This window comes from Prionailurus bengalensis, chromosome A1, assembly GCF_016509475.1.
Source record: "Prionailurus bengalensis isolate Pbe53 chromosome A1, Fcat_Pben_1.1_paternal_pri, whole genome shotgun sequence".
In the NCBI taxonomy this organism is placed as follows: domain Eukaryota; kingdom Metazoa; phylum Chordata; class Mammalia; order Carnivora; family Felidae; genus Prionailurus; species Prionailurus bengalensis.
In genome coordinates, this window is record NC_057343.1 from 21,490,937 (window position 1) to 21,503,356 (window position 12,420).

The 12,420-nt window shown below is 36.3% G+C and overlaps 1 long non-coding RNA gene across 1 annotated transcript in view; it reads left to right on the forward strand.

Moving 5' to 3' along the window:
• Positions 1-9,894, forward strand: part of LOC122481973 — a 49,218-nt gene extending 39,324 nt beyond the window's left edge. The window contains exons 4-6 of the long non-coding RNA XR_006296970.1: positions 5,679-5,879; positions 8,211-8,274; positions 9,364-9,894. This is a non-coding gene — a long non-coding RNA (uncharacterized LOC122481973). The remainder of the gene's footprint in view (positions 1-5,678; positions 5,880-8,210; positions 8,275-9,363) is intronic.
• The last annotated feature ends 2,526 nt before the right edge of the window (positions 9,895-12,420 follow it).

The window sequence follows — 12,420 nt, forward strand, 5'->3', positions numbered from 1 at the left end:
ATGCTTTTGGTTCTGTTACTTGCTTCTATGGAAAATAATATAAGCATCCCTAAATAAATAACTTAGTATTCACTCAAGAATTCAGGGGTGTCTGGGTGACTCGATTGAGCATCTGACTCTTGATTTCGGCTTGGGTCTTACTCTCACAGTTCATGGGATTGAGCCCTATGTTGGTCCAGGGCTGGCAGCAAGGAGCCTGCTTGGGATTCTCTCTCTCCCTCTCTTTCTGTCCCTCCCCTGCTTTGCATGCTTGAACACATGCTTGCTCACTCACTTGCTGTCTCTCAAAATAAACTTTTAAAAAAGAATTCATACAGAATTAGGAATAATGCAGAAAATCAGGTAATACAAATTAGAAGTAAAAATGTTCATTAGATTAATTTGATGATTCTAGACGCACAAATCTGTAAATTATTTTCTGTGGTTTTGTCCTTTTAAGGTCTCAGACAATGAAACTTCCATCACTTCATTCTCATTCAGTAATGTGTGTACAGCTGTTCATTCATCCAACAAGTCACTTTGTTCAAGGCACTTGCCTCTGATACCATTCTCTTCACTGTCCTCAAGATGCCTCCTTTTTTTTTTTTTTTTTTTTTTTTTTTTTTTGAGATAGAGAAACAGTGTGAGCAGGCGCCCCAAGATGCCATTTTATCAAGATACCAGTTGAGCATGTAAAAGAAGCTAACGGTTTCTCACTGGTTTAGATGACCATGAAATGAAGGAGAACAAAAGGTTATAATGCAGTATAATAAATTCATATTTGTGAACATTAGACTAAAGAAGTGTTTAGGTAGGTTGTTACTTTGCCAGAGGAATGACAATGTAAACAGAAGCTTAAACTGTACTTAGAGAAGTTAAGTGTGATGGTACTCAAATACTTAAAATTGGCTCTGCGATTAGTTGTGTGACCTTAAGCAAGTTGCTATCTCTCTCCAAACCTCAGTTTAAAATTTAAAAGATTGAATTTGTCTCTGTCTTGTCCCAAATTTTTAAAACCCTAAACAAAGTCAGACTCCAATATATCCATTTTGCAAATACTTCTTTTTTTTAAAAGCTTATTATTTTTGAGAGAGAGTGCATGTGAGCGGAGGAGGGGCAGAGAGAGAAAGAGGGTCTGAAGCTGGCTCTGCACTGACAGCAGAGAGCCCAATGGGGCACTTGAACTCATGAACCACAAGATCGTGACCTGAGCCAAAGTCAGAGGCTTACCTGACTGAGCCACCCAGGCACCCTGCAAGTAATTCTTTATACTGACATATTACAAAAGCAAAGGAAAAAGTTGAATAATCTTGTAGATTTATGGGAGACTTTATTATCACCTTAGAATTTTGGAAATTACATGTTTAACTTTGCCATTATAGAAAAAAAAGATGTATTTTTCCTACCCTTTGTCAGACCAACACCTTGTCTGTAAGAGACACAGTCAAAAAAAGAGAGAAAAAAAAAAACTGGAACCTAGAGAAGGAGAAACACTTGTAAATTTAAAATAATAAAATTTCAGAAAAAAATCATATTTGGGGGATCCCTAGGCAGCTCAGTCAGTTAAGCATCCAGCTTGACTTCAGCTCAAGTCCTGATCTCACAGTCATGAGGTAGAGCCCCATGTTAGGCTCTGCACTGACAGCACAGAGCTTTCTTGGAATTGTCTCTCTCTGCCCCTATCTGCCCCCCCCCCCCATAAAAAATATAATTTTTTTCAGTTTATCACATAAAGCATTTAATTGAATTAATGGAACAGTATGGAGTACTAGATGATTTAGTTAACTGAAGTTTATAGTAATCCTAAACTTTTGAGTATTTCCTAAAACCTAAAAATTACAGTATGTCAGTATATTGTCTTGTCTCAAAGCATGCTGAATATCACCAAACTTTATGAGTAAGGAATCTTACTATCAAGTAGTATAAAGTAATATGTAATTATAGGTATAGAAATTTTAAGAATTGTGTTCAATGTGTTTCATATAACCCAAAGAGTATTTGATTATAATTTTTTTCTTGAGGTAGAGCACAAGAGACTCATTCAGATTAAGGATTTAATTTGAAGAATTCCAATTTCCTTTAAGCAAAGTTTCACTTTATTTCAAGCTGAACATTAGTGTATTCATGATTTGATAATACACTTAAAGATGTACACTCTAAAGAATTTGAGTTACAAAACGCTCAGTTATAATCTGTTGGTTGTAAACAAGGCCAGTTACTTGTAGAAATTGGATCAGAAGGAATTGGATTATCACAAATGGCCACTGGTTTTCATCATGGTTATGTTATGTACATGTGATAGAGTAGGACAGTTTATTCATAATGCAAATTTATTTTGAACGGTGTGAAAATCTGAGTTGGTTGTAATTTGAGGCCTCAAATTCTATAACAAGAGTGAATATCATTTTATGTCATCAAAGATGGTTATTTAAAAACTACTTTAAAATTCTTTCACAATTTGGGATGCCTGGCTGGCTCAGTCAATACAGCATGCAAATGTTGGTCTCAGAGTCATGAGTTCAAACCCCATGTGTGGTATACAGTTTACTTAAAAAAATTTTTTTTAAGTTTTCTTTGCATTTTTCAAGTGAGCTTTAAGGGCCTATTCTATGTCTAGTACTTACTATAGTCCAAAAAGATGGTCACTGTCAGCAAAGAACTTTTAGCCATAATAGAAATATACTAACACACAAGAAACAACTAGAAAATAGTGGAGAGTAAATTTTGCCTTGTGGACTTGAAGTTTAGTAGAAGATCAAAGAAAATGTAGACTTAGACTCACCAAAAAAGACTTCTTAGGGGAGGTGGATGGTGAGCTGGGCTTAAAGAATAGGTAGAATTAATTCTTGGAAATGAAGATATTGGAAGCTTTCAAGTACAGGAAACATGAATCAAAGTATCAAGTTGGAAGGAGTAAAACAGATACACTAGATTGAAAATAGAGGAATAGGGAAATGAATGTAACCATATTTGAGATTGCTTTGCTTTGCTTAAGGGGCCCTAATTTCTAATAGAAGAAAACGAGGATTTGGATTGCCTGCAACCCTTTTGAGAGCCAAAAAACAGTTGAAGAAAAAAAAAAAAAAGGGAAGGAAATCTAGGATTATATCAGACAAGTTTATTACCCTAAATATTAGGGAATCTATGTATTTTAGCTCAGCAAATCAAGTGAGAAATCTTTTTTTAATAATTTGTGTTTTTATGTTTTTATCGGAATTGAATTTTGTATATGAAGTTCTCAACACTGAACCTAACATTGTTTACTTAATAGCATTTAACAGTTGCTGTACTTGCTCGGACTTGACACTTTTTAAAAAAATGTATTTTGAGAGAGAGTATGAGCAGGGGAGAGGCAGAGAGAGGGAGACAGAAAATCCCAAGCAGGCTCCACACTGTCAGTGCCAAGCCCAACCAGGCACTCATACTCACAAACTGTGAGATCATGACCTGAGCTGAAACCAAGAGTTGGATGCTTAATTGATTGAGCCACACAGGCACCCCTCAAGTGAGAAATCTTGAGAGGAAAGGGTTGCATAGCCAAAATTCTATCAGGCATATTTTTTGTTCTCCATAACATTGATCTTAACACTATGGGAATGATGGTGAATTAATACCAAAGTAATGTTGTTATGCCAAATAGAAATACTCCTTTTCCAAACCCCTCTCTAATTTGCATCTAAGTCTTAGCTCAAGTTATTTACTCTTAGACTGTCCTTTCCCTCATCTTCACCTGTCTAAATCCTCCTAGGCTATCTACCTCTTGCATTAAATTTTCCCAGTTCATTTTTCCTTCTCACCCAGAAATTCTCTCTTTTGAGCTCATATACATGGCTTAGAACAATTAATATACCCTGCCTTATGGACAGGGATTATCTTACTCTTTATTATATACTCTGCAAGCTTAACAGAGTGGGTGCTTAGCAATTAAATGGTAATTAATTGCTGAAAATCAATAATACCTTTATGATAAATGTTTTCTGTAAAGGCTGAATACCAGCTAGATAAATACAGAAATGCCCGGGCTCTTTTCTGGTAATTTAAGAATTTTTCCACCTTTTACTACTTTTATAGGGCTTCTTTGATTCTCTACTACCTATTAACATTCATGTCTCAAGTCTTATTTATCTTAAAATGTCCTTTAAAGAAAAATTTCAGGGGTGCCTGGGTGGCTCAGTTGGTTGGGCGTCTGACTTCAGCCTAGGTCGTGATCTCACGGTTCTTGAGTTTGAACCCCGCGTCTGGCTCTTTGCTGATGGCTTGGAACCTGGAACCTGCTTCGGATTCTGTGTCTCCATCTCTCTCTCTGCCTCTCCCCTACTCATGCTCAGTCTCTCTCTCGCTCTCAAAAATAAAATAAGCATTAAAAAAAAATTTTTTTTAAGTCAAAACCTGTGGGTAGGTTTGTGAACAGTTAGAAGGCCTGTGAAATTTCAATATCCCTTTGGGAGGGCCATGAGTAATCCAACTGATAATCCTAAGCTTTTCTTTTTTTTTTTTTTTTTTTTTTTTAATTTTTTTTTCCACGTTTTTATTTATTTTTGGGACAGAGAGAGTCAGAGCATGAACGGGGGAGGGGCAGAGAGAGAGGGAGACACAGAATCGGAAACAGGCTCCAGGCTCCGAGCCATCAGCCCAGAGCCTGACGCGGGGCTCGAACTCACGGACCGCGAGATCGTGACCTGGCTGAAGTCGGACGCTTAACCGACTGCGCCACCCAGGCGCCCCAATCCTAAGCTTTTCAATGAAGTATAATTTAACTATTTTTTGTCAGCCTTCCATCTGAGGAGATGGAAGATGATAGAATGAAAAGTACTTACGTTAAAAAATACTTTTTAAGAAACACCATTACCGTAATCATAAAAAACAAATGTACTGAGCATTGTTGAAGTTCTTTATACATCTCTAAAGTTAATGGTATGCTACTGGGGCACCTGGGTGGCTCAGTCGGTTAAGTATCTGACTCTTCGTTTCTGCTCAGGTCATAATCTCGCATTTCGTAGGTTTGAGACCCACATCAGGCTCCACACTGACACTTCGGAGCCTACTTGGGATTCTCTCTCTCTCTCTCTCTCTCTCTCTCTCTCTCTCTGCCCCTTCCCTGCTCCGTCTCAAAATGAATAAGTAAGATTTTTAATAAAGTTAATGGTATGCTTCTGAATCCCTCTGCTTACTGGAGCTACCTTGTTGAATGAAATTGGTTTTCTAACAAATTTTCTTGGACTATTGTATAATAGACTATGCAAGTCACACCAAAGAAAGTTTTTTTTAAAGTAAGCTCTACACCCATTGTGCAGCTTGAACTGAGACCCCAAGATCAAGAGTCACATGCTCTACCGACTGAGCCAGCCAGGCACCCCAGAGAAAGCTTTTAGAAATCTAAAAAGACAAAATTGTGACACAAATATGTAGCATTTGTTTTCTGCTAGGACATTTAAGTCATAAGGATTTATTTTATGTACCCTTAGAGCTTTTATATAAAATCTATATGACATTTATGTTTGTTTTTCAGAACCTGTATATAAATTACATTTGTAAAAACATCTGTTGTTACTATTGGGTTTGGTTGGCTTTGAGGGTGGTTGACTTGTTATATTTTACATTTAACCAAAAGTCAGGATTTCAACCAGCAATTAAATAATGGTTTATATGGCAAAGCAGTTTCCCCTTTGTAATGATTTTCTTTATGACCTGTTTTCTAGGCATGTATTTTGATAGCACTACTACGTCCCCTGCAAAAGGTGAGAACTGACTCTTCCATCTGTACCTGGATCATGTGGAGAAAGGACTGAGAATGGAAGCAGAAAACAGACATTGTCCATGTAGAGCAGACTGCCTGACAACAGCTCACTCTAATAAAGGGCAATAAATGCCACACGAGATGATCCTCTCATCACAAAACTGTAAGTAATTTTGGGGAATTACAGGGGAATTGGTTGTCTCTGCTGACTCAATAAAAAAAGGTCTTCATTTTGTAATTTGTGGCCTGTATGCTGTAAATTAAGATGCACTGAACTGTTAAACAGTGGACTTTCCTGGCTTGTGGATGAGAATTTAAGGCAAAATAAAATACAGTATTTCCCACAAAGTAAACTTGGGACCTTTGCTCTAAGACCTGAGGCAAAGGTTACATGAATTTGGATAACTGGGTTAAAACTAAGTAATTGGGGCTTGCCTGGAAAACAAGCTTGAGAACTTCAGTCTTTTTTTTTTTTTTCAATGTTTATCTTTTGAGAGAGAGAGAGATGACAGAGCACAAGCTGGGGAGAGGCACAGAGAGAGGGAGACACAGAATCCGCAGCAGGCTCCAGGCTCTGAGCTGTCAGCACAGAGCCCGGCACGGGGCTCAAACTCACCAACCATGAGATCATGACCTGAACTGAAGTCGGATGTTTAACTGACTGAGCCACCCAGGTGCCCTGGAGAACTTTAGTCTTGATATAGCATGGAATAGGGAGGCCATGTGGCCTCTTGAAACAAAATAACGGAAGTTGACAAAGTAATAGAATTTTTGGAAATTAAATCTAGCAATACCATAGATAGATAGATAGATAGATAGATAGATAGATAGATAGATAGATAGATAGATAGATAGACAGACAGACAGACTGGGGAGGAGGGAGCGGCGCAGCAGGCTGTATAGAGAAGGATTCTAAGATACAAAGTATGGTGAAAAAGAAACTGGGCATGTGACCATTGTAGTAATCGAGGAGTAAAGAAAACCTGAACAAAATAATGGCATTGAGAATGGAGATGAAATAATAAATTGAAGATACTTTTTTTAAAAAATCGTAGAACATCATGATGAGTTGGATAAAAAGGGAGTTGTCAAAATTATATATTTTCTGTACTGGAAGGAAACAGTGATATCACTGCAAGAGGATGGTTAAGAGAAGCTAGTGTGAGAAAGATGTCGTATCCTATTTTTGTAATATTGCATTTAAGAAATCTAGGCATTCCATTTGAAATCCTTTCAAGATCACTGAATATACAGAAGGAGAATTCTATGTAAAAGGCTAGAGAGGTAAAAATGTCAGTTATCCTCATAAAGCTGATAAGAATAGACAAGCTAACAAAAACTATTAAGGACAATAGACTTTCTTTTAAAAGCAAATATGTAACATAAATTTATATAAATTAATTAGGTATATAATCTTAAATACACATTTCCAAATAAAAAACTATTTTCCTCAGAATGTCATGTCTCAAGCTTACACCTGTAAGAAAATCCCTATACTTATGTTAGTTGTGAGAGTCAATGACTAATATGTGTTAATATTCTTGAACTTTTCTTCGTGTCTATTAATAAAACAAAGACCTTTCCCCATATTAGATTGAGGGAATGAAATTGAGAACTTAAAGTTCACATGATTCAACCAGTTAAAACTTTATAAAATTGACATGGCTTTAATTTCTCAAATGGAAAGGCAGGTAATTGAATTGTGGGAAATGTGCTTGTCTCCAGTTTCAAGAAACAGTACAGCACAAAGACCTCGAATTCTGGCTGAAGAGCTGTAATAATAAACAAAAATTTGAAAACCAGGAAGCCAAATCTTCCAAATGTACGACTGTGGCATTTCAAAGGAGATATAACAAGAGATTCCAGAAATGGTAAAAAATAGGTTTAGATAATTGAGATTCCTTATATGAATACTTGTGTTTGATGGAGAAACACTGTTAAGCAGAAATGAAGGTTCTAAGAAGCTGTGACTTTCTCCTTCTCACCCTAAATTAGGCTTGCTTCTGAAAAAAAAAAGTGTTAGTCCAAAAAATTCAAACGGGGATTCAATAAATTTTAGCCAGGAATTTAAAAAGTGACCAAAGGGGCAGGGCCAGAATTTCATTGAAAGAAATATTTTGGTTTTCTAGGAGCTAAACCTTGTTTTGTAGGATTCCTATTTAGAATGTCAAAGTATCTTGCTCTATTTACCTAGTCACTACTTGCTGTGGAAAACTGCCACCTTCATCAGACAGAAATCCCACATCATTCTACACCTTGAATTGATATTTTAATATACTATTCCATTTTAATGATATGTAAGGAAACCTAAAATGTCAATCTGTGCTTCCAAAATAGCATTTAAAACACTCGCTAATATGTCTTCTGGATATACCACATCTTTTGGACCATACTCAATCCTTAAACTGTTTGATTAAGCCAAGTTCAGTGAACCTATGACTTCAAATCAGGTTATCCAGAACTGCTAACATTTTTTTCTGTATTTCTGTCCTAGTTACATCTGACTTATATGCCTGGTCTGATAACTTCTATCTTTTTATGACTCCTAAATTGTGGAGGTAAGTCAAGATTTAATATCAGTTATAGTCATGTAAAGTTCATTCTGAATTTGTATTCCCTTAACATTTATTTAATTACTAAGCATTCTTGTAGCATTGCATTTTTATTAGCAAATTATATACTATATTCCAACTTTGGCTGGGCTATTTTACTCTGATTAAATGTGTAATTTTCTGTAACTTTCAACTAGTTAGTATTCCTATAGACATCTAATATTTTCGTCACACTTGGTATGTGATTACCCAAGTAAACTTCTAATGGAAAAATACCATGGGATTTTTTTTTCTGTAGTCTTTACCTTAAATCACTTCTTTCAGACTCTGTACATAAAGTATCATCCATCTTTGATCTACTATAATTCTTGTTTTTCCAAGTGCCTATTCACCGAGACTGTAGTGTTCTAAATTTTTCAGTTCAGTTCAGTTGAGACCATTAGACATCCAGTACTGTGGGGGAATATAAAGATCAGTATTAAACACAATCCCATTCCTCATCTTAAAAGATTTCATGGAAGCTCAGACATTGCAGCCTGACTTTCTTGGGGTCTCTTATTACAAGGAGACCAAGACAAATCTCTCCTATTTGGCTTCCAAGTTGGGAACCCAAAGAAATTCAGATGCTTACCAGAGTGAGAAATAATGGAGAGTAACATGAAATAGAAACACTTGGTTTAGGGTATGTTCTACTCCACTGATAAGAGTAAAAAGCCACTTTAAAACAATGATTCTGGATTTGAGGTGTTGGTGTGAAATTTGAAGGTGCAGAATGCTGCCTACCTAGAAGTTTGTATAATTAGACATGTCTTAAGCACATTTTAGTTTGGGAAGCAGAGTCCTATTTATTTTGCTGAATGTTTGTTGCTCTTTTATTCTGTGCCATGTAAGGTGTTAACTTTTTATCCTTTAAAAGATTTTTGTAGTTGGATCTCATAGTTTAGATAAATATTAAGGCATTTTATTTTCTAAGCTTAATAATTATGATATAATGAATTTTTTGTGAAATTTTTACATAAATTTTCATCTCTAATAGGTCTGATAGGCCTTATAATTCTTTTTTTTTTTTAAGTTTATTTATTTATTTTGAGACAGAGAGAGAGCGCAAGCATGAGCCTGGGAGGGGCAGAGAGAAAGGGAGAGAGAGAATCCCAGGCAGGCTCTGGGCTGATGTGGGGCTCAAACTCAACAAACCGTGAGATCATGACCTGGGCCGAAATCAAGAATTGGACGCTTAAACCAACTGAGCCACCCAGGCGCCTGGAAGGCCTAATAATTCTTGAAGTGCAGTTCTGTGGCAAAGCTGGTAAGTAATGATGGCTTTTACTAGGTCGTTGGTATTCCAGAAATCTAAGTATTTTAGTAATACGTTTTCACATTAACTCTATTTCTTGAACTTTGTTTGAAATACTAAGTTTGATGTCACATTGTTCTCTTCCATGAGTTCTTTGGCTCTCTCAAAGTAACAAAATGTCCTAAATTTATTTTTAAAAATTTCCTCATAGTGGCTCGTCTGCATTGCTAAACTTACTGTTAACAGAGTCAACTTCCCCTGCACAGAGGAAAAATAACAGTAGAATATGGGAGATTTGGAATGCTCTAATAAATATTTTGTCATCCCAACAAGGTTTCTGGTGATGTGACTATTTCTATTATTTGTGATAGAGAACCAGTACAAAAACTTATAAAGCAAAACTGAAGTTTGTCAGATGTAAACAATATATAAGACAAATTAGAAATAGCTTATGATTCCCTAAACCATATATTATTTCTCTAGCTCCTTTCCCATGACCATTTTATGCTATTTGGGGCTCCTGATTTCAGATATATTTTCAAAGCAGCCCAAATTAATTCCAATTTTACCATACCTAAGAACTCTATAGTTATGACTTGTATATTAAATTCAAGAGTAAAATTCAACATTTTACTCTTCAGAAAATTTTTTTAGGGACAACTTCCAATCACTTATAAGGCAAATTACTGAGTTTCAAGAATAAGCTCTTTAGTGCCTTGTCAGAAATGAAACTGTGGGTGGAAAGATAAAACACACATAACAGAATCAGGAGAACAGGGAAGGCCCAACTACTGATGGTACTGGTCATTAAGAATGACAGACCTTGGGGCACCTGGATGGCTCAGTTGATTAAGCATTCAACTTCAGCTCAAGTCACGATCTCCCCGTTTGTGAGTTCAAGCCCTGCATTTGAGCCCCCAGAGCCTATTCGATTTCTGTGTGTCCCTCTCTCTCTGCCCCTCCCCACCTTCTCAAAAATAAAAAATAAACATTAAAAAAAAAGAATGACAGACCTTAATGTGTCATTGTGATGATTCATCTTTGTATATATGAGATAGATTGATAGGTGTATATGATTTAATAGAACAAGGTTTTCAGCATGGTTGGCCAAGACCAGCTTCTGCCATTATTTTCTTATAATTTAAAATGGCCTGGGTGGCTCAGTTGGTTGAGCAGCTGACTTTGGCTCAGGTCATGATCTTAACGGTGTGTGAGCTCAAGCCCTGCATCAGGCTCTCTGCTGTCAACGCAGAGCCTGCTTCAGATCCTCTGTCCCCTTCTCTCTCTGCCCCTCCCCCGCTCATGCTCTCTCAAAATAAGTAAACATTAAAAAATTTTTTAAATAAAACTGACAAATTCATCCAGTCCAGAAGTTAAGAGTTAAGTGGTGTACCCATATGAAAATGTTAAAGCTTTTTTTTTTTCTAAAGCAGGCAAGAGTTTTTAATTTGCATTGCATCTGATATATCCCTGTTTTCTTCAAACTACAGTTGCCTTGTCCCCCTTTCTGAAACAAGACTCAATGTTTTGCATGTCTTGATATCCCAGTGATAGTGTCCCACTCTATTTTAGAGTGAATACGAGAGGCTTACTGAGATGATCTTGACAGATGTGTCTCCAGATGAGATAATCTCTAAAGTATTTACTAAAATAAGAAACTCAGTCTACTCTGAAACTACGCTTTCCTTAATAATATATACATTTTTAATTGTGGTAATCTTTCTCCTTCCACAAACCTCTGCATTGTGAACTCATAACTTTTGAGAAACTATTTAATAAAAAGCTTGTCTTTCTAATTAAACCATTTGTCAATATTATGAATTGTTTTTGTAAAAAGTTCTAGGAGGGAAGGCATTATTTGTTCTCTGCAGTATCTCCAATGTCTAAAATAGTATTTGGCACACAGTAGATGTCACTGAAGATTTATTGAATGAAGGAATGAAGAAACGAATGTCATATATATCTCCATAGGTAACATGTTTCTATTAGCACATTTTATTTCTCAACTCAAAGTAGTTTCCTGCAAATATGAATGACTAAGAACATATTAAACAGTAGTTTTAACATTTCCTGTCTTACTATTTGCCAACCTGTTACAATATTTTTTGTTTTAATGTTTTTAACCAGTTATCAGTTTTTAATAATCTTATCAGTAAAGCAGTGTTGAACAGTGTTGCATATATAACCATGTCAACTATATCCAACAAGTTAAATCACATAAATGTCAAAAACTTAGTGTGTCCTAGAATATGATACTAGCAAGGGAAGCAAACACATCATCCCGAAAATTAACCTGACATGCTAAAACAACTAAATTGGCTTTTCTGCAGAAAAGAGGGGATAACTGCCACCAAAAACAAAACACTTATTCATAGGGCTTTTTCTCTTATTTGGGTCATTACTTTCAAATACTAACCTTGACATTACTAATCTTGAAGTATTTTGCACTTCTACATTATACATAACCTTTGAAGTACTGTTAGAAAATTTTAAAAATATGTATTTCTTCCCTACAACCTAGTACACAAATTTGTAATTACTAGAAGTTTCTGGATGCCAACTCTTTACTAAGTGGAGGGCCTTCACAGGAAAAGTGGTAAAGTAACATTCGTATCAGTATAAGATAATAAGCCATACTTTGCCATAATAGTCCCCCTAACACTCATCTAACACCCATATCTTTGTTGAAAATTCCATGCATGGGGGCACCTGGGTGGCTCAGTTGGTTAAGTGTCTGACTTCGGCTCAGGTCATGATCTCACAGTCCGTGAGTTCGACCCCTGCGTCGGGCTCTGTGCTGACAGCTCAGAGCCTGGAGGCTGTTTCGGATTCTGTGTCTCCCTCTCTCTGCCCCTCCC